The 26,557-nt window shown below is 45.1% G+C and overlaps 1 long non-coding RNA gene across 1 annotated transcript in view; it reads left to right on the forward strand.

Moving 5' to 3' along the window:
* Window positions 1-8,776: 8,776 nt before the first annotated feature.
* Window positions 8,777-26,557, forward strand: part of LOC110343948 (uncharacterized) — a 34,617-nt gene continuing 16,836 nt past the window's right edge. Inside the window, exons 1-2 of the long non-coding RNA XR_002386210.2 lie at window positions 8,777-8,915; window positions 12,649-12,801. This is a non-coding gene — a long non-coding RNA (uncharacterized LOC110343948). The remainder of the gene's footprint in view (window positions 8,916-12,648; window positions 12,802-26,557) is intronic.

Genomic DNA, 26,557 nt, shown 5'->3' on the forward strand with positions numbered 1-26,557 from the left:
ACCAGGAGATTCTGCCGACTTCTTTGGGGATTCCAACTGTGTGGAAGTCAGAAGCGCCCTCCTGAGAGAAAGCGGGAAGGAAGGAAAGACTAAGCGAAGGTACTGTCCAGAGTTGTGCCAAGAAGGTTCCCGCCGATGGGAAGGGTGGGGTCTCAAACTCAGGCAGTAGGGAAGCCCCCTCCCCCACCCTCGGGGTCCCACCCTCCTCCTCCAAGTTCATTTCCTGCCAGGTTCTAATTAGGAGACTTTGAACAAGAAATCTTGGAAAGAATAAAAAGCCAGACATGAATAAGTTTTTCTCCACCCAGGAAAAAGAAAACTTGCTAATTAACCCACATTTCACTTCTGTAAAGTTGTCTTTTCTCCTTTCCCTCCTCATGGAGCACCTGGGCCCAGCATTTAGCAAGGAACTGAGATGTTTAACTATTACTCGCTGCTGCCGCTGCCGCCACCGGCCTTTCTGGCCAAGAGAGCTGCCTTTTTCCTCGTGACTTCTTTTGTTTTTCCCTGTGGCCGGCTCTACCAAAGATGCGGTCAGTTTCGATTAAACAGCCTAAGGAGCACTATTCAATCCGTCAACCAGGCACACTTGTCTAAACACCGAGTGTAGCAGGTACTGCTTAACAAGAGGAGTCCTGGGGCTGTTCCCAGGAAGGCTCGGACTTCGACTGGGTCGGGTCGGAAACCAGGAGGGATCTTGAATGTGTGTGGGTCCTTGCAGATTCAGCCCCGGGAGCGGGAGCGGAGCAGCTCTCACCCTTCCTTTCTGCCGTCTTCGCCCTCGTCCTGCTCCTCCCCTTCCCCTGCTGCCATCAGCTTCTATCTCCCCTGTTCCCTGAAGCCCAGCAGCCAATGTGCTGCCAGGCCCAGCACGCACTCCACAGCCAGCAACTTCCGGGGAAGCGGCAGTGCATAATTACAACCAGCTGCTCCGGGCTGCTGGCTGGACGGCTCTGTGAACCGCCATCCTGATGCCGGAGTTCCGGGGAGGCGGCAGGCAGCTCGCTCTTGGCAGCAGCAAATTCTCCCAAGGCAGTGCCCACACCCTTGTAAGAAGAAGGGCGACCCTTCCCTCTCTCTTGCAGAGGCTCCTGCATGTTCTAAGTGTCCGTGGGAAGATGCCTGCTCTGTCACCTGCAGCTTCCGTTGCCCAGCTGACCTTTGTCTGCGTGGGCACCACCACAGGCAGGATGCTGTGTCCTAGGCAGTCGCACAAGGGGCTCTGGCTTCTGATCGCACCTCAGCTGAAGCATTTTGTGAACGTGTACAGAGACAGGGATGGGAAATGTGTACTGTCCCCAGCAAGGAGGCTAAAAGACAATTGATGTGGCTTTAAAATAATACCAGTGAAAATCCAAACAAGCCTTGCTTAACCTCCCTAAGGAGGACAGTGTGTGGGCAGGAGAGCTAAGGACTGGCCCGTGCCCCGCCTCCGAGCTGTGGTTCATTTTGAGGCCTCAGTGATCTTTCAGGCTTGGCTACAAGGATGACTCTGATCCAAAATTAGGCTTTGAATGTTCGGCACAAGGCTTCCAGCCCCACCCACCGCCTCTCTCTGCCCTATGCTGTTTCTTCCAGCCTGGCTCCGGGCCAGATCTGGCCCTTCTGGCTCCTGGGGGAAGGGCCGGCCACAGTGTCCTGTTTCCAGGCAGGGTTTTAGCGTGGGTGAAGGTGCGTGGTGCAATTCAGGAAGAGGGGGGAGACCGACATGCTGGGAAGGGTGCCCAACTGGAGTCGCTCACCACAGCGTCCCCAGACTGGAGAGGGGCATGCAAGAGAGAAAGCAGGTGTTCCACCAGCGCTGCCCACTGTGCCTTCCGCCACAGGCTCCCAGCAATCCTTCGGCAGCCAGAGGGCCAGGCTGGGAGGGCTGCTCTGTCGTGCTCAGCAGCGGCCTTCAAGGTGGGAAGCAGCTGGGAGATTCCTGTGGAAACTGAGGGGCTCATTTTCAGGACAGTTTCCCAGGATGCCGGTCCTGGCGGCCCCAGCTCACATGGGCAGAGAGCTCAGTGCCTCTGAGAGAGCATCACTATTTTCTCAGCCTGGGCAGCCAAGCCACGGCCAGCAGCAGCCCTCTGTGGTGCTGTGTTTCCCCCGTGTCGCCCTTTTGGTTTTAGTGTTGAAAAATCTCAAGCAAATTTGCCTGCTGCGCGGTACTGGGCAGGAGGCACTTGCAGGGAAGGAAATATCACAGGAACCGGGCTTGGGAAATGGGAGAGGGTGCAGGAAATGAAAGTCATAGGGAGAGTGTGGAGTCCGCTGCAGCTTTCTGGGTTTCTTCATCAGCCTCTGATCATCATGGCAATTTAATTCCCCTCAGGAAAAGAAAGAAAGGAGGGGGAGAGAGAGGGACCAGTTTAAGTGCTTTTCCTTCTGCACCTTGAGCCCGGTCACCCTTTAGAAGCACATACAGAACCAGCGCAAGTCCAGGACAGTTCCCTCCAGCCCGGATATTCTTGTGCAGTGTGACTGTTTCCGGCACTCAGCTCGGTCTGGAGGTCCATTGACTCAGTGCTGGGATTTTTGACAGGATGCTCTCCAGGCTTGCGTGAGGAACAGACTTAACAAGCAAACAGTAGTGTCTGAGCTCCCACTGCAAGCCTTGCCTGAGAGCACTGGAGGTGAAAGTTGCTTTGCAGGGCTCTGTTCCCTAAGAAAGAGTGTGGAGGAGGCACATGTATCCCGTTAGGTCAGCAAGTGGGGAAAAATGATTTTTGGGAACAAAAAGAGAGGTAAAACCAGTCTTCAGAGTTATACAAAAACAAGGCTGACAAAGATAAGCCCCCAATTTGAGAGCCAGAATCTTAGATTCTTTGCCTAATTCTGTCCTTAATTATCTGCATGGATCTGGCAATTCCCTGACTTCTCTTGGTTTAGTGTTTCCTCATCTATAAAATAAGGGTGATGCTTGCATCTCTACAATTCTATTATGTGTATGTGTGTTACGAACTAGTGAGGAAGCACATAAAAATGTTAAAAGTTGTATAAAAATGCATTTTAAAATAGAAAAGCAAACTACTTCTGTTACCAATAACATCCACCCATGCGTCTTCATGTTTGTTTACATTAAAATGAATCATTAGGTCCCTCTGATTGAAGGAGGTTTCATGAAATACCAGCAACCAGTGAAAAAAGAAATACAATGACTTTTTCAGGTGTAAGTTAATTTCCTTATTTTTTTTTAAAAAAAGTTCTGTAATTTTTAAGGCATCAGATGATGGTCTGTCTTATCACATAAGGGAAGCAGGAAGCAGGAAGCAGGAAAGCTTTGAACCCTTGCTAGCCTTGATGCTTTACAAAGATGTCCAAGACACTCTGAGAGCAGATCATCACGTGTCACTCTCACCACAAACAGATGGAGAAACTGAAGCATGAAGAGGTGAAGTGAGGTGACTGAGTGAGCAGGTGATCGGCTGGCTTCTGGTCTTGGGCTCCAAAACCAGCTCCAATTTGTCTCTCTTATAAACAGCCATCAGTAACTTCATCTCCACTCTGAACCCTGCCCACCAGGCTCCACAATGTGCAAAGCGTTTGCATGCAAATGAGAGCTCCCTGTCCTGGGGCAGAACTTAGGGTGCTGCTCAGGAATGGAGGAGAGAGAAGCAACTGTTCCACAAACCCCATCAAAGGCCAGCCTTGGAGTGAAATTCTAGAAATAAGGAAGGAATGAGTGTTCAGTGCCATCAGCCAACCCACTAGAAGATCAAGATTATATAAAACTAGTAGCAGGAATTTCCAAACGTTTACTTTATTTAAAATTTTATTTCTGACACTGTACTCAGAGGTGTTCCTTCCTTCATACCAGAGTGGTGCAAGGAAGCATACCGAAACAAAATAATTAAAATTTCATGTTAATGTTCATGTGTTATGATAATGGATATCATCGTCTGTAAGCCAACCAAATGCTCAGGTTGACGCACATTTCTATTTAAAAATTAAGATTGTGACCCATTTTTCTCTTTGCAAATTGTCTACTCAAATATGTATTTAATTCTTTTAGGTTTTCAGCCTGGTCCTGCCACTAGCATGGTGACCTTTGACAAACACATTGAGCTTGGTCTTTATAAGTTGGAGCAATCAGAACTATCCCAGGTTTTGTGCAGAGAATAATTGACTCCCTTTTGGAAAAATATTGAAAATAATGCTTGGTACACAGGGAGTGCCTAGTGAATGCTATTTCTTTCTTTCCTATTTCGGCATATATTCTTTTTTTTTGATACTGGGGATTGAACTTGAGTCCTTGGGTTTGTGGGGCAGGCAGCAGAATCACTGAGCTAAACCCCTGGTCCTTTTCAGCATATACTCTTTATGAAGTGCTTTAATTATTGGAGGTTGTTTCACATCAATTGCCTAGAATTCTCAGAGGTATCTAAGGGAAGCGCATATAGCTTCTCAAATATATGAAAAAATTCAGAGAGGTTGAGTGATATGCTCAGAATCACAGAGCCAATTGGTGCAGAATGGGAAGCCTGGCTCCTCATCCTGAAATCTTTCCACTGACTTTCTTCCATCACCAACATTGTCGCTACCTCCACAAAACCACCTGGTGCGAGGCCCACTCAACCACATTCCAACTCCAGGTGCCTCTCTCGGTCTCCTGTAGCCTCCACTTCCTTCTCCTTGGGGTTTTCAGTAACTTCCTCTCCCTCCTCTTGATCTGCATGTGTAGAGACTACATAGCATAGTCGTCAGAGTGACTTTGGGAGAATATTCTTTCAAATGAAAGAGGTTGAATTAAATTCCACTGTATATGTTGTGTTGTTAAATATCTCCAGCATGATAAAATCATCCCAAATGTCACCAATCCCTGGGGGGGGCTTATTAATAATTAAGCATTTTTACTTCACTTAGGAATGCAAATTCCATCTCACAGGAGAATGTACACTAAATATGTCCATTATATTACGGTTTTCAGCAGTATATTTTAGAGATCCCAGCTGGGTTTCTCCGGGACAGTTGACAAAGTTAATGCAGGTATCAGTCTTTCCTAAAGACAGCATAGGAGCCAACAGTAGCATCCTGGATTGGTTTATAGGGCTCGTGTTTATTAGCAGTGTTTATTAGGATGACTAATAATGGAAGAGGCGACTTGGCAGGAGAAGGGAAGGGTTGGGGGAGAGCTGGGAGAAGCCCAGGGAAATGTGATGATCTCGAAAATACAGGGAAGGGCAGAGGCCCAGTGTCTGTGGTGAAGGGCGCCATTTGTCCCCATGCTGATTTTAAAGGTTCTTAAGGAATATGCAAAGAATACTGACATTCTTTATGTACTCAGTGGGAAGACCATTTACATTATTTTATTTAGCTTATTTCAAAAAGATATATGGCCCTGTGATGCACCACATGCACACACACACACACATACTCACACACCGACACACATGTCCTCTAAAAAGCAGTTTTTGTTTTGTAAGATATCTTGTTTTCTTTTCTTTTTCTTCTTCCTTTATCTCCTAGGCAAAGCCAGAATACTAAATATCAAGAAAGATAGAGGAGAGAGAGGATTTGGAAAAGGCAGTAGATCTAGGCTTTAGCTTCAGAGCTCAACGAACTGCTACCTGAGGTGTAGACTTGGGCATTGTTTAATCTCTATGTCTCTGTCTGTCTGTCTGTCTGTCTGACTGTCTCTGTCTCCTGCCCTACCAATAGATGTTTCCATAACCTTACAGATCCCTTTTAGCCTTACTATTCCAGAAACCTAAGCTTGCAGCAGCGAGAGGTCCTCTTCTCAGTGCCTGAAAACTTTTGTGAACTTTTAGCAGAAAAAAACCACTGTGGATAAATTCTTCCACTTCCTTGTTTTCCAAACAGAAACTGAATCTCCAATCATACCTCTTTTCTCCTCTCTCACAGCACCTGCCAACCTAAGAAAAGAGCCATAAATTTAGTCATAAGGACCCTGACAAAGGCTTAAAATCCTCTGCTACTAGGGTGGCCAGTGGGACAGGCTGTCATCAGGAAGTAAAACCAGCAGTGACGATTATTGCTCTTGTGTGCAGAGTGACCCGCTGTGTGCCCAAGGTGACAGCCAGGACAAGAAGCAGCAGAGAATGACTATGAGGAAAGGATTCAGCTGGCTTGGCAGCCTCTTAACTTGCATCCGGATGTTGTTGGGCTCGAGGTCCAGCTGGTACCTGATGGTCTGACAGGTGCTTGTGTCTGGGGAGTCGCTCCCAAGTGTTCTCTACACCCAGTGCTAAAGTTAGATCCAAGGACCAGGCAAGAGGACTGCTGAGCAGTCTGACCCTAGTCTCCGGAAAGAATTGACACAGATAGAGAGGAAAGCCAGAAGAAATGGGGAGTGGGGAGGTAGGGGGGCTGCTCATCATGGAGCGGCCTTGGCAGCATTCGAGGAGGTGGGGCAGAGTTTCCGAACAATCAGAGCACCTACTTCTAAATGACAATGGTGTGTATCAATATTTCACCATGTATGGAAGCAGGTGGTGAGTTTTCCTACTTTGCTTTAACACACACACACACACATACACACACACACACACCACCATCACCACCAGCACTACTACAATCAAGAACCTGGTAGCTTGAAGCATTGCTTTGCTCTGTCTCTGTAAAAAATCTCAAAAACTCTTAGGTTACTGGCAAGGCTAATCAATCAGATTTATGCTTATCACCAAGATGGATCCCATCACCTATGGCCTGTATGTTGTTTCAGATGGTGACCATGGGGGGTCACATCAGATAAGGCGTGGCCTCCCTTTTAGCAGGATTAACAGAGGGTGTGTGTGTGTGTGTGTGTGTGTGTGTGTGTGTGTCAGGATTGTTGCCTGGTTTAGATGTAATTTTTCACACTTTGGGCTCCTGGCAAAGAAAAGCATCTTTGAAATTTCCAGAGCTCTAAGCATAAGCCCAGATTTTCCAAGCTTGCAAGAGTAAGGACAAACCAACTCACTGCACAATTAAATGAATGGTGATGATGATTCAGTTGTGGCCCCAAGAAGTTAGCAAGTGAGTTAGGGATGGGCATGGGTCTGTGGGTGCCTTCTCTTTCCTGCTGTGTCTACCCAGGGTGGATTCTAGCCTGTTCTGCAGAATTTCCTGTAGGTTTTGTACACAACAGGAGACAGTGAATCATGTTAAGGGTTTAATGTGCCCACAATCTTTATCATTTATCAGTCAACTGTTCCCTAGCCCTCTCCACTGTAACCCACAGGATTGCGAGGCCACATATGGCATCCACACAGTGGTGCAGCAGGAGCACTCTGTCCTCAAACACATATGTCCTTTCTCATCAAAATCCTTTTTCTTTGTACCAAGGTTAATTTCTCTTTGGTTTCAGTTTCTTTTTTTTTGGTACTAGGGATCGAACTTGGCACCTTGCGCTTGTGAGGCAGGCAGCAGAATCACTGAGCTAAATCCCCAGCCCTCAGTTTCTTTTTTAACTGTGCTTATTCACTTGTATTTGTTTTTCTACCAACATTTACATAACTCACCATTAAACTGGAAGACACTTAACAGAGCTAAATGCAACCCATGGTGCCTGAGAAATAACCTAAATTCAGGTAGTGGTTCTTGGCCTTCTTCCTATAGTGATCACAGAGTGAGCAGGACCTTTGAAGTCATGTTAGTATCAAACATCTGCTTTGAAGACAGCATTAAATGATTTGCCCAAGAGTTATGGGTATGAAATGGTCTTTTCTAGAATCACTGATGTTTCTTCTTTCTATTATGCCATGATGCCAACCTGCCAATTCCTGGGCTTTTATCCTCTCTTTACTCCTGGGAGAATCCTGGTAGAGAAACTAATAGGCAATGAGGTGGATAGAAAGAATATGGGAGGACACGAGAAGGCCAGAACAACCCAGTCTATGAGCCTCCATACATTCACTACAAGCCATTTGTGCATAAATTAAAGTTAAATAACATTAAATGTTGAGTCCCTCAGTAGCACGAGCTATTTCTCATGTGCTCAATAGCCACAAGCAGGAGAGATATGGAATATCTGTCAGAGCAGAAACTTTGAAATCCCAGGCCATCAGGACTTAATGATAAGTACCATTTATTGAGCACCAACAGCATACAAGGCCTTGTCATTGTGCTTTATGCTAATTATTTGCTATGGTTTAAATCTAAAATAGCCCCCAAAGTCTCATGTGCTTGGAAGGTGATTAGATCACTCATCAGTAGGTGGATCCACTAATGAGTTCACAGCCAAATCTGCTGTTAGAAGATAGGGTCTGGCTGGAGGTGGGTTGCTGGCGGCGTGACCTGAAAGGGGTACGCTTATCCCCAGCTCCTCCATCTGTTCTCTGCTTCCTGACTGCCGTGGGTTGAACAGCTCTCTTCTGCCAGGCCCTTCTACCAGGCATTTCTGCTTTGGAGCCAGCCGTGGACTGAACCCCTTGGAAACTGCGAGCCAAATAAACCTCTCCTCCTTTAAATTGTGGGTTTGGGTATTTTGTCCTAGTAATGGGAAAGTGACTAAGACATTATCTTGTTAATCTTCATAAAGCTTATGAAACATTAGTTTTTGTGTTTGATAGAGGAAGAAACTGATGCTTAAAATTCTTAACGATTTGCTTTCAGTTACCAGTAATAAACTGCAGAAATATGAACACATATGTTAAGGCAACATGTGAGCAGCCACAAAAACTGGTAACAATATAACATCTACTGAGTACTTACATGTGCCAGGCACTGTTCTGTCAGGGAGTGTACATACTCATACAATCAGATATAAGAGCTTTGATGATTATCCCCATACAGTTGCTTCTAGGGTGACTAAAGGGCAAAGACTAACCTGTGGCTTATGATTTCAGTCCTTGCCCACAGGGTTGGCTGTTCCCTCCAGATGGTCTGTAGCCTGCTGCCAGCAGTCAGATGCCTCTGGTCTGAAAGATCTGTTCCATTTCTCCTTGCTGCTGGACAGAGCCGGAAGTCCTCATGAAAATGTTGCTTCCGTAAGTCTTAGAAGGTTAGAAGAGGTTCTTCGGATCACTCCTTGGAGTTGTCCTACCTCAGCTCAACACAGGGAAACTTAAGGGCATCCTGTTCTCATTCCCTCTTGACATATGGCCAAGCCACTGACGTCCCCAGTAACCCTGGTGGGCTGGCTGCTTCCCCCAGTATGTTAGTGAGTCTTTCTTATCTTTTAACATGCAGCACATCTAAAAGGTGATCCACGTGAAATGGCTTAAGACATTTGGTGTGATATTTCTGGCACTGGTCTATAAATTTTTATTTCATTTGGTCTAGAACCAGGTGCCATATGAGCATCATATTCTACCTGCCAGCCTTATTTATCAAGATATTCTGAAGATTTGGGGATTTATTTGTCCATTGTTTTGATATTTCTGGGCTATTATTTTCACCTGAGAAGTGAAATTCAATGGAGGTTTTTTCTTGTGTTTTTGTGGTATAATTCGTTGGCTACCAAACAGATTTTCATTGTGTGGGTTAGCATTTAATTTTGGTCAACTTTCTGACTTTTCACACCCTTACCAATATTACAACTTTGAAAGATGAGCCAAAATTCTTTGAAGGCAGTTGTAAGTAGGGTGGCTCAACAGGTCACAACAGAAAAAATTCATAGATGACTTGAAGAACATCTCCTGTGGATTGTGAAGTTGGAAATATCTCCCTAAGACCAGGACATTTAGGCTTCTTTATGTATTCTGGAAAAAATAATTACTCACGTCCGCCTCAAACTATTTGTGGTGTGGAGAATACCAGCAAATAACTGGCAGGTTCTTTCCAGATCCCATTCAGCTCCTTTAATCGGGTCAATAACTGACTATGTGTACACCAACGCTTATTATCAAGGACTTCTGTAAAATTGGTGGATTTGGTGCAAGTCTTCTGCATGATGTACCCACCCCAAGGACCTCACCATGCAGCCCAAACACCTGGCTGTCCTGCAAGGGCACAAATGACCTTACTGTGCATTCACTGGTTTGCTGAGACACTGCCTGAAGTTTGCTACCATGAAAAAGTGGTGGAACACGTGTGGAGCTATTTTATCTGTCTCCAGTTTTTTTCCCCTTTGAAAAGAATGATGAACTGGAAAATCTTGCAGTCTGTCCTTGGCACCCACATAATAAGAACGATAAATACAGCTTCTTTCTTTTCAACTTGAAATTTTCTTTGGGTGCAGAGTTGCAACTATAACTCATGATTTCAGTTCCAGTTTCATTAAGTTGGAACAAGTTCTTATTTTTTAACTAAATTGGCATGGATACTTCAGAAGGTACTCTCTTCCCTCTCACGAGAGACACTCAAGTACATGCTGGTTGTACAAGGGAATGTTGTGAAGGGGATTTAAGAACTGGCTGGGTGGCCAGACCAGATTCCCCCATTCACACTCGGACAGCCTTTGATTCTATCATGTTCTCCACTCTGCAAAGGTCTGCATCCATGATGTTCTGTCCTTTCAATAGGCTCTGCCCTTTCCCTTCTCAGGGCCTTTGCTTATACCTCCCCACCTCCAAGAGTATCAACACTCCCACGGCTAGCATAGACTTTTAAAAAAATAAATTGTTCAGATGTTCATTTAAATGTTAAATTTAAAGAGCATGCACATGATTATTGTCTGCCTCTGAATCCATTTAATTTTTTCCCAAAGTATATGCAGTTTGCAAGTATATCTATACTTGCTTGTGGGTTGGTTATCTGTAAACTATTTTTTTTAATCAAGGTGGATGTATATATATATTCAGTATATACTGGCACCTAAAGAATTTTTTAGTGTTTGGATAAATGAATGAATATTAAAATCAGATTAAAGTCATTTGTAGAATCTAAACTGGAGAATTTTTTGGCTGGAAGACAACTATAGGGACAGTCTGCTCCATTGTTTCCCAGAGAGCACAAATACTGTACCTTGGTTTCCTTCTTTTCTTTACACGACAAGGTCAATTGTTGAGATATGTAAATTTCTAAGCCATATATAGCTATTTGATTAGGTCACATGTTGCCACTTGTGTACTATATCATCAGAAATCCCAGTCACAAAACACATTTTTTTGTTTGTTCTTTAAATAATATCCAGGGCTTGGCTATCTAGTGAGAGCGTATCTCTTTCTTTCCAGATCATTTGGAATAAGATCTCCCTTGTGCCTGTCTGCAGTGGGTGGATCCTTGAGGTCTCCCTCTGGTCCTGTGGGTGGAAAATGACCCTGCCTGTCTGGTTCGTGGTCACTGCGGTGACCTCTCCGGGGGTGGGGGTGGAGCAGGCCACACTGAATGTGACAGGACCAAAGCAGAAGCCACCGGTGACTAGATGCACGAGGAAGAAAGAAGGAGGAAAGCAGGGTCCTGAAACTAGAAATCACATCAAAAAATAGATGACAAGTTGATAATGGCTGGAGGCCTTTGGTCAGGAACACTCTGGCACTATAAAGGGAAAAGAGGCAGTGCCATGTTCTCCTGTAAAGCACGAGTTGGTTTTCCTTCCCAAAGAAGAGCTAGCTCTGTTTTCCATTTTTATCTAGATGTGTTCTTCAGCACAAGTAGAATTCTTTTTCAAGGATTGCAGTATCATTGCATTAACAGTAAGATAAACAAACTTGACAAAAATTCATGGAAAACAATAAATGTGGTAATTGTATAGTTTTGTGCTAGGCAGTCCCTTTTGGGTCTCAGTGAAAAAGCAGTTCCAGCACTTGTGTACGCTGTTTGTTCACCTTAAGTAAACGTTTTTGGGTCTAAAAAATACAGTGGGAATAAAACTTTCTGAAAAAAAAAATTAAAAATTGTGACAGTATCACATCAAAAATAAGAGATGAATTTCAGGGGATCAGGATGGTTTTTTTAAGAAGTGATAAGCCACCTCCATGAGAGCCCTGTGCTAGGGAGTCTTAGGCTTCATACCAGCCCTAGACCTCCAGCTGAACCTATAAACATCCAGAAATCTTAGATATGGTTAAGAGCATGAGTTAATCATACTGACTGGCAGATAACTTCATGAAAGGATAGGATTTCAAGTAGCATTTGGTTGGCCCTAGATGTACCTAGTAATTTGTTTTAATTCTGTTTGGATTAAACACGTGATTCCTAAGTGGGCCTAATGTGGAAATGCGTGAGAGGTGAAACACTGCGGAGAGTTGGTGATTGAGAATGAGCTTGCCACTGCCAGGGACGTGGAGTCAGCGACACTGTTCTGTCTACAGGTGAGGGGTCCTGGAAATGACCACAGAGGGTTCAGAAAGAAGCCGAGTGTCCTGATCACTTTGGCCTTCACACCAGGTCCTCAGAGTGACCTGCCGCCACCCACCTGCATCTACCGTGAAGACTGCCCACTTTGCCCCTCACACTTCCCTTTGTCCTGCTGAAACCAGCACACAGGGGCAGATACACGCACAACAACCCAAAGCGGTGAGGGTGCTGGCAATTCTGCACCAGGGCTGAGTGATTCTGCGGAGAAGGTGCGGCCAGGGAAAGACTGCAGGGCTCTTACTCCACCCTCTCTGCAAACAAACGTCAGGGCTGCTGCTGGCTCAGTACTGCTCTGTGACACCCGAGAAGTGTCTCTGAGATCCTTGGCAGTTTACAGCCTTTCTGGGGCAGTCAGGGAGGGGATTTTAGAGGCCAGACAAACTCTGGCCACCAGAAGCCTTGTGGCTCTTTTGAGTGTTGCTGTGTTAGTCATCTGTAGTGCATTAAACACGCCCATTTTCCCCCCTTTGTATCTCACAGTTTTCCTGTGGCTCAGGAATTTAGGGGTGCCTTAACTGTATGTACGTGGTCCAGGATCTCCGTGATGCCAAGATGTTGGCCGGGCTACAGTGACATGGGAGGCATGACTGACATTAAAGGACCTGCTTCCACGATGGCTCACTGTTGAGGCTGGTGAGTAGCTCGTGGCCGATGGCAGGAGGCCACCAACTCTGGATACCTTGCCCGCTCCATTTGGCTGCCTGAGGGTTCTCATGACAGGGTGCTCCGCTGATGAGGTACTCATCTTTCTCCATAATGGGCCATTCAAGAGAGAGCAAGGAAGAAGCCATGGCGTCTTCTTGTATGTGCTAGCCTTGAAGTCACACTGTCACTTTGCAATATTCACTGGGCTGGATGCGTTAGTCTTGCTTAATAGGGAAAGGGGGAGAAATGGACAAAGACATGGGCACCAAGGGGCCAGAGCTGCTCAGGGTCACCACAGCTGCCTACTATTGCCTCTGCCACAGGAAGTGACTATGGGAATCCACCAGCCCAAAACCTGAATTCCAAGTACTCCACAAGTCTGCTGCCCAAGGAAATGCTTGAGCCCCTTTTAGGCAAGGGCGAGAGCTCCTGATTTCTACCTGCCAGGCAGGTGGCACTCCGTGGTACCCTCCAGCTGCTGCACTTGTGCTTGGGGTGCAGAGAACATGTGAGGGAGTTCGGGGTCCCCAATCAGTCAGGTGCAAGTCATGGCTTAGAATGCAACTTCAAAGCCAGCCCCACCCTGCAAGAGTCTTCCTCTTGGAGGACTGCTCTAAAGTGGGCATGCGGTGGCCCCAAAGAGTTAATAAGGCTGTTTAAGCGTCTGAGTTATACTTGAGAAGCTCTGGGGAGAATGCGGCCTCACTGGATTTCTGCTCTTTTCCTGGAGGGGAAATAACCTTGCTGACTCAGATGGGAGTAGGGAGGCTAATTGTTAGCAGTTGTTGGTTTTACCTTTGGTGGATACCTGTGGAAATCCCAGAGAACTTCTGTTGTTTTCTGCAAAATAGTCCAATGTATGCCAAGGTTGGTGGTGGATGCCTGTAATCCTACCACTCTGGGAGGCTGAGGCAGGGCAGGATGTAGCTCAAAGTGAAAGCCCTGGGTTCAATCCCCAGTACCCCCACCATCAAAAAAAGTTACATCTAATTTAAAATTTTAAATTTACTGAAGAGACAGTGCTTGCCAGGCCGTTTATATACATGGCCTCCAATCCAGATTTTAGAGAGAGGCTAAAAGACTTGCCCAGCTTCTCTGCTAGCAAGTGGGGGAGTCAGGATTCCAACCGGATGAGTCTGAAGCAACTCTGAGCGTCCCAACAGAGAAGTGGGCATAAATCGCTAGAGAATGAATCAATCGCAGGGAGAGGAAGGAGAGGAGGAGGCCTCAAGGCGGCCCTGGCAGGGCAGGGCAGGCAGGAGGCGGGGAGGAGGGCTGGGGCAGGGGGCAGAGGGGACGTCCTGCTGGCAGCTGGGATCCTGCCTCCTCCCCTAACCCGGAGGCCAGTTCTGGGGGCGAAGCGCGCGTCTCCCTCCTCCTCCACCGCGCGCCGGCTTGTTAATGAGGACAGTTTCTCCACCAGGCCTGCTGCTAAGTTAAGCACCACTTTGAAACAATCCTCTCAGCATCCCCGTGAGCTGAGTTTTATAGCCCGCCTCGGAGAGCTGGGGAGCGGGGCCTGGAGAACGGAGTAACCTCCTCAAGGTCACAAAGCCCCGGTACCGGTACAGGAGCTCTCGTCCACCCGGGCCTCTCACTCGGGGACTCCGATCGCCCTGTTCCACCAGAGGTCGGGAGCGCGACCCCGTGGCGCGTCCACCCTGGCGGCAAGTGCTCGGAGGCGGCAAGTGCTCGGAGGCGGCGAGGCGCGCGGGCCCGGCACAGGGGAGCCGGTGCGCGGACCGGGGAAGGAGCGGCGGGGCGGGGCGGGGCGGCGCGGGGCGTCCGCCGGGTCCCCCCACGGCCCGCGGGTGGCTCCGCGCCGGGGGAGGGCGCCCCGCTCCCGACCGCCCAGCCCCCGGAGGCTTTGTGTGTACGGATCTGGATTCCCCGCCTCCCGTCCCCGTCCTCGCTCCCCAGAACCGAAGTCCCGGCAGAGGATCCAGCGGTTAGCACGCGAGGAGGGGGCGGGCGGCGGCGGCGGCGGCGGCGGCGGCGAGAGGGGGCGGTGGGCTACCCTCCTGCGCTGCCTTCGTGCGCCACCTACCGGCGGCTCCGCGCGCTGCGGCGCCCGCCCGCCCGCGCTGTTCCTAGGCAGATTTTGATCTCCGCGGACAATAGACAATGAGATTTTTTTTTTTTTGGAACAATGATTTATTTTGGAGGGTGGGGATTAGGAGGAAGGAGGGAGGGAGAGAGGGAGGGAGGGAGAAAGCAGCAGTGTGTTTGTCATCGGTTTAGAAAAAAAATCTCTGTTCTATCATTGTTTCTGCATATCCATTATATTGAGGACAAAAGAATCCCGTTCTGGAACAACAAAGCGAAGGAAAATGTTTTCTGTGGCTGACATTTAATTGTGTGCAAAGGTGCTGCATTATCGCGGGGAGATTGTAGAACGGAATAGGGCACTGCTTCGGTTCAAAAGCCTGACTCTTCTGCTTCAGATGTGAGCTTTCTTACATGTGCCCCATTTTATGTTGCCTCTCATGACACTCGGTTTTCTCTTTCCCTGTAGTTTTCCAGCCGATCGCAAGGGTTGTTTTCACACCCTCTCCGGAGGGCTGGTCTTTTACAACTAACCGGGTTAATCTCGTCTTGCTTCACAACCTCCCTGCTCCCCCTGACTAAAAGGATCCTAATTTTTCCAAGTTGTTAGAGACCTTGGAGACTACTTGGTCCAGCCCTCTCATTTTGCAGATGGAAGAGGAATGCCTCCCAAAGATGCACAAACACTTAGAGATGGAGGCAGGAGCAGAAGGTCTGCGGCCAGTGCTCCCTGAGCTGCTCGCCCCTGGGGTGCTTTCTGGCAGGAGCCGCGGTTCCCAGTGAAATTTGTGGCACAAAGATGGGTGAGAATTTAGACAGAGGCGCAAGCTTTCTGGCTTAATGCAAATCCTTTCCTTCTCCTTTTACTCCATCCCCTAGCACAGTGAAGTGGGAAACGCTGGTGCCGTCCTCATTCATTGATTTCCTCAATTTGCTATGATAAGTTACTATGTAAAACGTATTGCACTTATTCACAGCCCTCCAGAGAACATTTGTCCTGGGGTGCAGAACTTGAGAGAGCCCTCTGATCCGGGGCCAGCTTGGCTACTGGGACATACGAGGGAAGAATGTCTTCCATCTTTGGGGACTCCTCAGTGGCCTCTCAGAGGCAGTTTGCCCAGGGGAATTTGAATAATACAGATTTCCTTGTACGGCTCGTGGAGACTCCTTCGGGGAGAAGCAGCTAGCCAGACTGCACTGTAGAGCAGAGACATTTTTCTTAAGCTACCTTCTGAAACATCTTCCAACAGACAGCAGTCCCTGGTAAACTCTTGGTGTGTCATGCCAACTGAGATGGCAGAATTTTCAAGTCAGCGATGAGAAGCTTGGTAAACATCTTTGCACATCCAAAAGAAGTCAGCCATCCTAGCATCCTGCTTGTTTTAAAGGTTGTTACATCTGTTGAAAGCAAATAGACCGATCTCGCAGTCTGCAGACAACTAGACGACAAGCAGAGAAGATTTCCAAACAAAAGACCAGAACATCCCCCTAACTCTCTTTAAACTGTCTTTGAAAAGCATAGCAGAGAGGCAAACATGCTTGGATTGCAAGTAGCTCCTACACCTCTCTGCTGGGGCTTGGCACTTTAAGAGCAGTGGTTGCTATAGGGGCCATGTGACATGTTAACAGGGAGCTTAAGTCTGGAAATCTCCTAGTTTCCTTTGTCTTCCCCCCTTCCTGGGTAGTGATTCATCTTGTTTCTACAAAAAGAGCCAAAGTTCAGTGATGCTCTAATATGACAATCACACACTTACAAACACCTTGCCTCGAAGACTTTGTGAGAATCAGATGTGATCAATGGGGATAATGTAGGTGAAAGTACTTCTAACAGCCTCGGGTATTCTGCAGATGGTGAGGCATGGTTCCCATATATTTCAGAGTCTGAAAGCACTGAGATCATTCCCTGGAGTGCTATTGGAAAGGTTCTGGAAGTGGTTCGGCCCATTTCTCAGGTAGGCCCTAGGGGCCACTCATTAGGGGTAAAGTTTAATGTCAATTTTAGAACGTCTACAACTCATCTGAAAGAATGCCCTCGCCTCCTGCTGGACTCTGGTAAATCTGAGGACACTGGTGACTCATTGCTCCCCCAGTGTCCTTACTTGGTAGCAGGCAAATAAAAACGATCATTTTCAGATTTAGATTTTCTCCAATTGTGATGTGAGCAGCTATTTTTTACTTTTGCTTCAGTCACCATTCTCTGTAGTAGAGAGAGTATTTAGAGTTGTAGAAAAAAATTTTTTTTTTCATTTGCAGCCTACATGTAAATATAGAATACAGCAACTAAAGGATTCTCTTGACCAGGGATACGGAAGCCAGGATAATGACACCTAGCACTTCTGGCATGTGGCCCTCATTTCTGTACATTTAAGGACTCCCTGTCTCTCACTTCACAAGACTGTGGCTGCTGTTTGAACAGCACCATCCCTCAGGGCTCCTTAGGTGATTTGCAAATGTTCTATAACTAATTTTCTTAATATTTATATTGGAAAATTATGATCCAGTGACATGATGCCCAGCTTGCAGAAAGCAAATCCTAATCCAGTCAGTTGGTTTCCATATGACAGGTCTACAGGGCACGTAACCCTTTTGTTGGCTCCAGAGTAAGGAGAAATGACTGCTATCCTTGAAGGATGGTAACCTTTAGCTGATGTCCCCAGTAGCTCCCCTATCCCACCAAAACTAAGCTTCGAGTTCCTCTAGAGGTCAGCACCAGGGTTTACCTTCTGCTTCAGCCTAGGTCTTTACCTTACCTGCATCCAGAACCTGTCTTAGCAGCCTGTGCTGTTGCTAACTTCAAATTCGGATGTGAATGATGTCCCTCCCGGGATAACCAGTCCAGAGTGGCCATCTGCAAGAATGGTTCCAAGTTAGTTTCAGTTACATCACATTCTGGTCTCTCCCTGGTCTCTTTCTCTTTGATAAAAGCTACCAAGGCTCCTAGGGGCCAGTAACTTCCTGGGAGCTTATGCCTGTGTGGGAATGGGCATAGCTAGTCACCTTGGACCACCTCGGCTACCTTTTTCCACATTTGGTGGTGGACCAGAAGCTAACACCAAATCCCAATGGAACCTGGGATGAGTCATTGCTACTGAAACTGCCTAGAGCAGGAAGCTGAAACAGGAAATAAAGAGGAGGCCAGCAGGGTAGCACCGTGGGGACCCGGGTGTGTCCTCTGCCAAATGCCACCTGCCCTGTACCCACTCCAGAATGGAGCTTGCTCAGTGGTGTCTGTCTCTTCCTCTGAGGACCTGGGCGTCTTGCAACTTGCTCTCCTCAATCCCTCACTGGTGCTACCATGTTTATTGTGGACTTCTGCCCCCCATAAATTCTTACAATGCAGGAAACGCCCAGTGGAAATGCAAAATAATCATGTCATCTTTCACACATTTATGGTATTTTGGCAACGTTTCTAATAGTCACTAAGGGACAAGAGTTTATCTTTCTATCTTACATCTCATAAATCTCTTTCCCTCTTCTTTCATCACTAGCATAAATTGCGCTTAGTCCAATAACAAGGTTAAAATTATAGTGCTTTTCATCATTACCAAGATGCTCTTGCTTATGGTGAGGACAATAGCTATATCTGAAACTTAGCAAATTTATTTTTCCCCTTTGCCTCCATCCGGGTGTCCTCTGGAAGGTCAGGAGGGGATTTTCACTTAGCTGTGCACAGATTTTTTTGCAGGACATCTGTTTGTGAGCATAAATGTTTCTGGGAGAAGCCATTTGCCTGGGGGAGTCAGCTTCTCTGAGCTTCTCTTCCTTCTCTGCTTTCTGTTTCAGACTCCAAGAAAGGGAGACTCATCTGAGGAAAACCAGGCTGTGTAAATAGGGGCCAGTTACTTAACCTGGCTGCTGCACTGCCTCCTTCCCATAATGCACTGTGAGGACTGAGAACAGGGCACATCTAAAGAGCTTGGCGCAGCATGCCAGTCGGCCTCACTGCTGTGATTGTTTCTCTCCTCCTCTTTCCATGTGGTAGCCTTCTGGACCCACAAGAAGAATCCATGTGCCGCTGCTGCATTGCATCCCTGACTCTGGTGTCATGACTGCTCCTATATGCCTCTTCCCCTTGGTCAGGGGACCGGTGACAAGCTGGTGAAGCTCCAATCCCAGCCTGAATGGGGTACTCCAACCTTTCCTGTCTCCTTTCTCTTGCTCACTGCCACTTCTCACACAGTTCATGGCACCACACCTGGCTCTCAGTCTGCCGCCCCCTCCCCAGGGTCTGTCCCCAAAGGTGGCAGCTGGAGTGCTTGCTCTCCACCAAGCTCTTGAGCTGCATTGAGGTTCTGCTCACACAGCTCTCCAGAAAGCCCAGACCTGGCTGAGAAGAGGGCTTATTAACTAGTTGCTTCTCTGCAGTGTTTGTCTGTATCTGAACTGAAGTTTCATCTTGCTCTTTTTCCAAAAGTACATCCTTGTCAACCACTTCCTGCAGTGTTCCTCGGTTATCTTTGAGGCCAGTTTCTGTTTTCAGATGTTTGGGAGACATCTCTAGCTCCATCAAACATCTGATTCTTGATTAAGTGCGATGTTAAGGCATTTACTGCCCCCACCAAAGATCCGATTCATGTAATCAGGCTGTTCTTAATGAAAGCATTTGTCCTTCTCTCTGGCTTGCAAGGTTGGTGTCATCCAACCTCTCTCTCTGATTTGACCTCATTACTTCAAATTCCTTATTTGCAAACTTTATCACATATTCATTCATTCAGGAAGTGGAAGAAGTGCTTTTGGCAGTGTCTTAGTGGGGACACATGAATCTCCCTCTGAGCCCCAGGCTAGACTTTCTCTTCTCTCTCTGAGTCCTTGAGCAAAGCTCCAAGAATAGCTCACCTTTTCTCCTCTTAGGGACCAAATTCAATGTAGAAACTAGAGTTCAGCTTCTTAAGTGATAGCACACCACATACACTGACCACATCCTCCTAAACATGATCCTCTTACCATTCATATCTATCATCTCTCTATATTTTGTTTTATATATCTATATTTTTATTTTTTTTTACATATGCATGTCTGGTCCAGAGGACTTTCATCACAGGGCAGCTATTACAAGAAATGACTTAGCTCTGCTACCATGGCTTTGTTTTTTCTAGATTCTATTTGGTTTCAACAAGTGGAATTGGACCCCTGCCTGGTCACAGCCCACATCAGGAAGCTGTAGAGAAGTGTTGGAAATGCACACAGACAGGGCCATTATTGACACTGATTCAGTCAATGGAGAAGTGCACTGGCCAGGCTCAGCCACAGAGGAAACATCTTTGTCTACAAAGGATGTGCCTGGCTGGTGATCAATAATTACAAGATTAGAAAGGATGCCCATCTTTGATTTCTGTTTCTTTTACAGACTTGTCTCCAATTGGTCACTGAGTTCTCTTGTACTTCCTTTTTGTCTTCATTACTGGGGATTGAATCTAGCACTGTCATACTGAGGTATGGTCCCAGCCCTTTTTAAAAATTTTTAATTTTAAGACAGGGTCTCATTAAGATGCTAAGATGCCCAGGCTGGGCTTGAACACCTGATCCTCCTGCCTCAGCCTCCCAGAGTGCTGGGATTGCAGGTGTGTGCCATTATGTCTGGCCCATTGTCCTTTCTTTATTTGGTAATGTCTCTTGCATTTCTTTCTTTCTTTTCATTCCTGCTATACTCTAACCTTCGTTAAAGTCTCTTTGACTTCATTTGTGGTCCTTTGCAATGGCCTTCCACCTGGCCTATCTACTTCACATGGCCCCAACCTGCCATCTGATTAATCTTGTTAAAAATGACACTTTTTCCACACATTTTGATGCACAATTTTCCAATTTTTCTATAGGAAAAATGTCCAAAATCCTCTTAGATTCCAATTTACTCATGCAATTGCTTTCTACCAAGCTCTCGAGCTGCGCTGAGGTTCAGCTCACACAGCTCGCCAGAAAGCTCAGACCTGGCTTTCTTTACTAACCTTTCTTTACTAATGCCCCTTTTTGTCAAATGGGTCTATGTCTCTTCATTTCAAATTTGCTCATGCCATGAAAGTTGCTGGGTCTACCTTCCCTGGTCCTTTCTGGCTTTCCCAATCTTCCCCACTCTGAGATGGGGCTCAAATCCCAATCACAGCTTGAAGTGATCAATTGCCTCAGAACACCCTGGTAGTATTATTTATAAAATTCATTTCAAGCACTCAAAAAACATCATCCCATGCCCTCTCTTCTGGTGTTTGAAGTTTGCAGTCATGAGCTTTTCAGTGCTGTGAAAAATACCTGAGAAAAACAACTTACAGGAGAGGTTTATTTGGCTCATGGTTTCAGACCTTTCAGTCCACAATTAGCAGGAACATCCTGGGGGAAGGGTGTGGTGCAGGAAAACTGCTTGCTTCATGGCAGATGGGAAGCAGAAAGGGAAAGAATCAGAGAGGAAGCCACAGAGACCAGATAAACCCTCAAAGACACACCCCCAGCAACTTCCTCCAGCTAGGCCCCGCCTGCTATGATAATAGCCCATTCAGCTATGAATTCATTAATGGATCTGTCCACTGATGAAGCTAGAGCCCTCAAGATTTGGTTACCAGCATAGGTTCTGAACATGGCTGCACTGGGGATGGAGCCCTCTTTGGGGGACACTTCATATTTAAAGATTAGCAGAGTTGCTTCCTAACTTTTGTCCACTTAGCTCTCATCACACTTCTTGGGTAGTGAGCTCTTCACACATAGTTGACTCACAGTGAGCATCTGGCATGGCCCTTGTACTAAAAAGGATTCAAAATTTGGTTTAGTTAACAGAAGAAAAAGAAACACAAAAGGAAGACAAGCTACTCAAGCCATTTTCATCACTAGTAGAGAAATGACAGGGCCAGAGTTTTGTTCCTGTGTGTACTGAACTTGAGGGGGTGATGGAGAACATGAGTTTAACAGCATTACGTATCTGGAAAGTGTCTTGTGAGGTTATCTTGACCAGCTTCCTGGCTCTAAGTCATCTGAGACAGAAAGTGATCTGTCATATGTTTATAGAACTCAGAGACAGAATCCCTTGGTCTTTTGGACAATTATCTTTCAGGGTCATATCAGCTCCCTCCATGACAGGCCTTTCACTTGTCATTTTAGGTCAATGTCTTGAAGTTTTCATTTACTTTAGCACTCCTGTAGTCCATGTTTAAAATGTAGGTCCCCCTCTGGGCCACCTTACCACTGCTCCCAGCTCAGGGGAAGTGAGCCGTGCAGATGCCAGTAGCACAGCACCCCACCCCCCACCCCCCTGCCAGCGAAATGAGAAGACACATAAACAAGCCTCAAAAACAGACTTCCAGATCACCTACAGCAACCCCAAAGGGAAACGAGATGGAACACTCTGATACTCAACCACCTGGATTCCCTGAACTGGCAACAAAAGAGGATCTGGAAAAAATGAAATAAATAATTTCTTAGAGAGAAACTACTGCCACTACTGTTTAAATTCTTCAAAGAAATTGAAAGGGAAGCAATACTCCTGAATTCATTGCTGGAAGCAAGGATCCCCAAAGCAGAGAAAGACCCAACTGAAAAAGAGAACTATAGGCCAATCTCACTAATGAACATAGATGCAAAAATCCTTAATAAGATACTGGCAAATAGAATGCAGAAGATCATCAAGAAGATCATACACTCTGACCAAGTAGGATTTGTCCCAGGGATGCAGGGATGGTTCAACATATGCAAATCAATCAATGTAATACACTATATTAACAGAGTCAAGGACAAAAACCATATGATCATCTCAATAGATGCAGAAAAAGCATTTGGCAAAATCCAACACACGTTTATTATAAAAACCTTACAAAAAATCAGAATAGATGGTCTCTACCTCAATCTGATAAAAGCCATCTATGAAAAACCCGCAGCCAATATCATACTAAATGGTCCAAAATTGAAATCCTTCACACTAAAATCAGAAACAAGACACGGATGTCCACTATCACCACTCCTGTTCAACATAGTTTTGGAAACATTAGCCATGACAATTACACAAGAGAAAGAAATAAAAGAATAAAGATAGAAAATGAAGAAGTCAAATTGTCATTATTTGCAGATGACATGATACTCTACAGAGAAGACCCCAAGAACTCCACCAAAAGTCTTCTAGACTTAATAACCAAATTCAGTCAAGTAGCTGGATACAAGGTCAACACACAAAAATCAATAGCTTTCCTCTACACAAACAACAGACTCACTGAGAGAGAAATAGGGCCAACAATTCCTTTCACAATAGTATCCAAAAAACTGAAATACCTAGGAACCAACCTAACGAAAGAAATCAAAGACCTCTTCTCTGAAAACTATAGCACTCTGAAAAGAGAGATTGAAGATGATATCAGGAAATGGAAAGACATCCCTTGCTCCTGGTTAAGTAGGATCAACATAGTGAAAATGGCCATACTTCAAAACTGCTATATAGATTCAATGCAATCCCAATTGAAATCCCACCAGCATACTTCACAGACCTGGAGAAAACAATCCAAAAATTCATTTGGAGCAAGAAGAGACCCAGAATAGCAAAAGCAATTCTAGGTAACAGAGACATGGCAGGGGGTATCACAACCTCCAACTTGAAACTATACTACAAAGCTATTGTGATCAAAACAGCATGGTACTGGCAAAGAAACAGACCTGAGGACCAGTGGAACAGATTAGAAGATGCAGAAACAACTCCAAAGACACTCAGCCACCTCTTCTTTGACAAAGGATCTAAACACCCTCACTGGAGGAAAGATAGCCTCTTTAATAAATTGTGCTGGAGAAATTGGGTTTCAACTTGGCAAAGATTAAAACTAGACCTATATCTCTCACCATGCACTAAACTAAAATCAAAATGGATTAAAGATCTAAATATTAAAACAGAAATGCTGAACCAGCTGGAACAGAGGTTAGGTAGAACTCTTGAAGACATTGGTGTAGGAAAAGATTTTATGAACAAAACCTCAGTTGCCTATTAACTAACACAATCAACAAGTGGGATTTCTTCTTACTGAAAAGCTTCTGCACAGCAAGAGAAACCACCAACAGCGTGAAGAGACAACCCACAATGTGGGAAAAAAAATTTCACCTGCTGTTCCTCAGACAAAGGTCTACTATCTCGAATCTATAAAGAACTTAAAAGAATCAGACCTCCCAAATTTAAAGACCCAATCCAAAAATGGGCATCTGAAATGAACAGACATTTCTCACACAAAGAAGTAGAAATAGCAAATAAATATATGAAAAAATGTTCAACATCACTGGTCGTTCAAGAGATGCAAATGAAAACAATGCTGAGATTCCACCTCACCTCAGAAAGAATGGCTGCTATCATGAAATCAACCAATAACAAATGCTGGTGGGGCTGCAGGGAAAGAGGAACCCTGCTCCACTGCTGGTGGGAGTGTAGACTGGTGCAAGCACTGTGGAAATCAGTATGGAGATACCTCAAAGAACTAGGACTGGAAATCTCATTTGACCCAGCTATTCCCCTGCTGGATATCTTCCCCAAAGAATTAAAAGAATCATGCCACAGTGATATATGTGTACCCATGTTCATAGCAGCACAGTTTGTAATAGCTAACACTTGGAAACAGCCCAAATGCCCATCAACTGGAGACTGGATAAAGAAAATGGGGTTTTTAAAAATAAAATGGAGTACTACTCAGCCACAAAAAATGAGAAATTAGAGATATTTATAGCTAAATGGATGCACATGGAGGTGACACTCTTCAGTGAAATAAACAGGACACACATGTATAAATACCGAATAGTTTCTCTGGTGTGAGAAACTGAAAGTGTAAATAAGGACTAAATGGTATAATAGATAATGTGAAATAGGAAGAAAAGGGGCAAAGGGGAGGAGGAAGTGGTAAAGGTAGGGGAAAGGAAAGAAGGGAATGGAATTAATATGAGAAAATGAAAAAATGGAAACAAAGTCTTTGTAAATAGCGAAGGGTGGAGGGGTTGAAGGGAGGGCAAGGGCATGGGAAAAAAATCAGAACCAAGAGAGACTATGTAAAGGTGCAAATTTCCAATGATGAATGTCAGTATATTGTATACCTAAAATGTACCAATAAAATAAAATTAAAAAAATAAATAAAATGTAAGTTCCCAGATCCAATCCAAAGAATAATGTTCAATCATTCTGGGATGGAGATACATAAATCTGAAAGCTATTTTATTGTATGCATATATATAATATATCCCAAGTGATCCTGATACATGTGGTCCAAAGAATATACTGGGAGATTAAAAACTGCTGTGATTTAACTTTAAAAAATTAGTTGAAGCAAATTCATTCTAGGACCAATGTGGTGAACACTGAAAACAACAACAACTGATTAAGCTGGGGAATCCCAGCTACTCGGAGGCTGAGGCAGGAAGAGTCCACCTCTGAGCTCAGCCTGGACATCTTTGTGAGACCGAGTCTCAGTATAAAAATTTTTAAAGGGCTGGGAGTGTATCTCAGTGCAGAACCCTGGGTTCAGTTCTCAGTATCACAAAAAACAAGCAAACAAAACAAAACAAAACAAAAAACTCAGCAGATTAATATTATTTTCTCACATTGTAGTTTTGACTAGTACACATGTGTATCACATAATGTTAACATTCCTTGTGTGGGGTTAGTACATGTACATAGCACATCTTAATTCCTTTTTTCATCCCCTTTCCTTCCCTCCTTCCCCCCTCCACCGATCCCTTGATCCCCTTCCTTTTAAAAATAGTTTTTCTTAGTAATTTTGTCTCCTTACATAGTATTTTTCCCCCATTAAGTTTATTGGTACACTTTAGGTATAAAATACAGTTACATTCATCACTGGGATCTTGTACCTTTACATGAGTATCTTGGTTCTTATTTTTTTCCCCTTCCCCTGCCCTCCCTTCACCCCCTCCACTCTTCCCTATTTGCAAAGACTTTGTTTCCATTTTTTCCTTTTCTCATATTTTTTCTTTTCCCTTTTTTCCTTTCCCCTACCCCTCCCACTTCCCCTGCTCCTTTAGACCTTTACTTCCTATTACACAATATCAATTATACATTTTTAAAATTATCGAGATGTAGGAGACATTACCACAGATTTCACAGAATTTAAAAGTATATAGAAAGCATATTACAAAAATCTGTTCTGAAATAAATTTGACAACTTCTAAGAAGTACCTTGGAAGACAAATTAATGAAACTGACTCTGGAAGAAATATAAAATTTGAATACCACCTATCAAAGAAAGTATATTCCTACCTTGAAAACCTACCCATATGACAACAACAGCCTCATATACATTTTAACTGATAAATTATATCAAACATTTAAAGCAGAAGAAAAGAGAACACTTCTCCCCTCATTTTAGGAACTCAACATTGTGCTAATCCTAAAACTGGATAAAGATAATAGAAGAAAAAAATATGAACATAGATAGAAATTTGTTTAACAAAACAAACTATTAGAAGCCAGATCTGGCAGTATGTAGAAAGTGGTTTTATTATAGGGATGGCAGTGTTGGTTCAGCATTGGAAGATCCACCCCCAAAAGTCATCATTTTAACAGAGGAAAGGAAAAAGCCATATGATCCTGTCACTAGTTGGAGAAAAAGTATTGGACTAAATTCTACAGCTGTTCCTGGTAAAAGCTATCAGGAGACTAGAAATAGAACAGAACCTTCTCAACAGATTAAAGACATACTTCCAGTGAGAATGCCTTATATGAATGAAGAAGATACAATGCTTCCTCCCT

Source organism: Heterocephalus glaber, unplaced genomic scaffold (genome assembly GCF_053883595.1).
Source record: "Heterocephalus glaber isolate CG9 unplaced genomic scaffold, H.glaber_assembly_v1.0 deba00001586, whole genome shotgun sequence".
NCBI lineage: Eukaryota > Metazoa > Chordata > Mammalia > Rodentia > Bathyergidae > Heterocephalus > Heterocephalus glaber.